Source organism: Mirounga angustirostris, unplaced genomic scaffold, assembly GCF_029215605.1.
Source record: "Mirounga angustirostris isolate CCGP_5_RB_7025 unplaced genomic scaffold, mMirAng1.0.hap1 SCAF_2, whole genome shotgun sequence".
NCBI classification, from domain to species: Eukaryota; Metazoa; Chordata; class Mammalia; order Carnivora; family Phocidae; genus Mirounga; species Mirounga angustirostris.
The window spans coordinates 45,712,415-45,716,249 of record NW_026991710.1 but is presented as its reverse complement, the minus strand read 5'-3'; the positions used below and the strand labels follow the sequence as shown (position 1 = coordinate 45,716,249).

At 41.0% G+C, this 3,835-nt stretch overlaps 1 long non-coding RNA gene across 1 annotated transcript; it reads right to left on the bottom strand.

The window, feature by feature from the left end:
* Window positions 1-748: 748 nt before the first annotated feature.
* Window positions 749-3,452, bottom strand: LOC135362948 (uncharacterized). Its single transcript, XR_010408446.1, has 4 exons — window positions 3,314-3,452; window positions 1,837-1,967; window positions 1,528-1,634; window positions 749-842 (listed from the first exon to the last, which is right to left on the bottom strand). It is a non-coding gene; the product is annotated as an uncharacterized LOC135362948 (long non-coding RNA).
* Window positions 3,453-3,835: the final 383 nt, after the last annotated feature.

Sequence of the window (3,835 nt, the reverse complement as noted above, 5' to 3'; positions counted from 1 at the left end):
TACAAACTGTTACTAGTACTCTAAAGTAAATATATCAAAATTGTTAACATAGATAATGGGAAGTCTGAAAAGAGCTTTAAATCCAGGGGTGAAATGACCTAAATGATAGTTCTAACAGATCATTGTGACAGCTTGGGGCAACTAGATTGGAAGAATGCAAATGTGAGGGGCGTCTGGGTGGCTCAGTCGGTTAAGCATCTGCCTTCGGCTCAGGTCATGGTCTGAGGGTGATGGGATCCAGCCCCACGTAGGGCTCCCTGCTCAGCCGGGGAGTCTGCTTCCTCTCTCTCTGCCCCTGCTTGTGCTCTCTCGCTCTCAAATAAATAAAACCTCTTAAAAAGGAGAAGGCAAATGTGAAAATTAGCACATAAAAGTCACTCTACTCTGCTACAAGAGGACAACATATGATTGACTTCAAAATAGTCTTCAAAATGATAAATTAACAATTTCTATTTGTAAGAGGTGTACCATTCAGATTCTTAGGGTGCAAAAAAGGTTCTTTGTTATGGGTACTGGTTAATGAACAAGTTCCTGTCTCCAGCCTGAACCATGGGACGATACAACAGAAGTCTCCAAAGTCACTGATGAAAGAAGGTTGTGCCACATTTGGAATCAAGAGATTTAGAAAGCTTCCAGGAGCCTCAGGGCCCAGATTTCAGACGGTGAAGGAGGAGAAGAGAATGAGCAATGCCAGCTAGGTCTTTCTGTAAGGAAGAACCAAGACCAGCTCTTACCAAAAAGCTGAGCATGGCCATTTGATTTCCATTAGCACCATCAAAGTCTCTCCATCTCAAGGACAATTTGTCACACTCTGAGAAGGCCCCTGCCTATGAATTGGACTTCTGTGAGAGAGATGTGGCAGAGAAAACTGTGTTAGATCTGTGAATGTGTATCCATCCACACACAAATGTTATATATATATATATATATATATATAGTACATATGATCAACTTAACTCAGCTCATCAGTGTCATTCCCCCCATTATTACAACAAATGATTCAATATATGCATTATTGTGAAATGATCACCACAATAGTGTGTAGTTACCATCCACCACCTCACATACCTACAAATTTCTTTTTCTTGTGATGAGACCCTTTAAGATCTACTCTCTCAGCAACTTTCAGATAAGCTCATTTGTTCTATAAGTGATTTTTCTAAAATACAAATTTTTTTACAAAAATAATCTCATATCCCACGAGAGAAAGTTAACAGATGAGAGAGCCTCATCTCTCAATTTCTGGTATTATCAGTACTTTGAATAAAAACTACATGTGTTTTTCTGCCAGGACAATATTTCTGAACAATAATTTGTTAAGAGACTGGATTCCTTCAACAGATTGGTTTCAGTAACTGAGAAGGGCCCTAAGGGGCTGACTCTCAGAAGAGTGAAGTGTTGATAAGGGAACAGTAAGGAGCAGAGGAAGGTGGGTGAGAATGAGGCATGAGCATGGAGGCCTAAAAGTCACAGAGAAGAGGCTGAGACAGAGAAGGAAGGGACGGGGATGCCGAAGACAAAATTCACCTCTGCAATATTTTGTTCCGAAGCAGTCCACCTCCAGTAGATTAAACAAGCCCTTGTTTTCTGTGGTGTCCATTTGTTTATTGCCCGCTTTCCGTAAGATAGTCAATCTAGAGAGAGAGGAGACAGACTCTATCTCATTTCTCACTCTACTGCCTTTCTCCTTCAGATATAAGGAGCCATGGACAAAATATGTCCTTGCAAGGTCAAATCTAGCCTGGAATAAAATACTGGGAAAAAATTAAAAACTAAAGTAGCTTTAAGTTTTATGTAGTCCCTGTGAAACCACAAGCAAGAACTAGCGGCAGGTACCTGATGGAACATGAAGTCTTGTGCTCTGTGCTCTCTGCAGGGAGAGATGAGGTGATTCTTTGGATGCTGATCAAAATTCCCTGCCTCCCTCAGGGTAGCTGAACACTGGAATGACAGGAGTGCTGCGCCATCTTGTGGGAAGATACGTAGTAGCATCAGCGTTCATTTGCAGAGACTTTTATCTTCTTGACACAGACATACAGACACACACACACATTTGCTTTTTCAAGTAAGACTTAAGAACAAACCCTAAAGCTGAGCTGACAACTATAAAAGTACCATCAATTAAAGATATACTCTAGTAAACGTCACAAAAAATTAATTTATAAATGAAAAGGATTAGAATGTGACACCTCTCTAAACCCTTAATTTTTCAGAAAGAAATATAATAATAATATCTGAGAGTTAATGAATGTGTACTCTGTGCAAGATAGGTACTGGTCTAGGTACTTTATGTGTATTAATATAGGTCATCCCCGCAACCACCCTATGAGGTATGCCTATCATCATGCCATTTTACAGGTGAGGAAACTGAAACACAGAGAGGTTCACAACTTGCCCAGACTCACACAGCTGGTAGGTGGCAGAGAAGGAAGACAACTATGATCTTGAGCTCTTAAGCACTAGGTTAGGCAGCTTCTCTGATACACACAATGTAGCACAGTGAGACTGCATGTCATTAAGCAAGTCAGGGGACATAAGACTTTGAAAAGCATGTTCCTAGAGCATAAGACTCTGATTTTGAATTTCTTCCCCAAGCAGAAAAACAGAACTTCCTATGAGGTAGAACCTTAACAAAAACAACATTTTGAAAATCACATTTATAACGAAGTTCCCTTCTCAGAAGCATGGAATTTGAAACTAAGGGGCAAGATGCCTTGATACTCATGATCATTATATCATCACCATCATCCCTATCATCAGTGCTGCCATTGTCAAAACCATCATCCTCCTCATCATCCTCACTAGCATTTATCAAGTGCTTATCCTGTGTCTTTCACGGTGTTCTGTACCTTGAGATTATGGGTGTACAAACCCTTATTTTACAGATGAGGAAACTGAGGCCCAGTGAACCTGGGAGACTTGCCAAGACTCCACGAATAGTCAATGGTGCAGCCTGAATCTATGGCCATACACAGCCCAGGGCATTTCCCTCTAAACCAAGTCGCATTTCCCACTAGATGGAACAGTCATCAACAGTCTTCCACTTTTGGAAGAATGATGGCATGTTTTCCATCCAACTATCTCATTAACACTAATTTTCTCCAAAAATGCTTTGTCATTCCTCTGAAAGCCATTATCTTCTTTCTTTTCCAGGAATGACATGTTGTCATTTCAGCTTGGTTACTTCTGATGCAATGTAATCTGATTTTGCTAGGAACTAGCTATTCTTCTTACATCTGTTTGATCATTCAGCAACTAATAGGCATTTTCCACAACTGCTGATACAGGAAAGACAAGAAAAAGTACAGCTCACCTTACATACCCCGATTCATCCAAGCTGGGCATGATTCACGTATCTTGAATTTGGAAAATGCTTATGTCTCCAGATTTTTCCCCTGTCTTTATGGGAGAGGGGCTGGAGACTCAGGCATCAGAATGATGAGCCTGTGCACAAAACTGCTTGAGGTAGTGCCCAGGCAGACTGGTTGCAAGGGACAAGGGAGGTGGGAGGTCAGCACAGCATGGACCCTTCCCCCAACTTCCAAGGAAAGAAGAGGCTCTGACTCAGACACCCAATTGCTCTATGAAAACACATGAGACACCTTAAATGATGAAATTCAAGTCATGGTTTTCTTTAATAGAAGTAAAAATCTTTTTATTCAGAAAGAAAATCAAAACCTTCCAAGTCATATTTAGGTAATCTGTGTCCTTCCCACCCCTGAACCCCAACATGTGCATCAGACTTGCAGTTCCAGCATCAGAACCACTTGAACAGACCCCCTTGAAGAGATAAGCTATCTGGGATGAGAAGAGAATTTGCTGGAAATGCCAGATA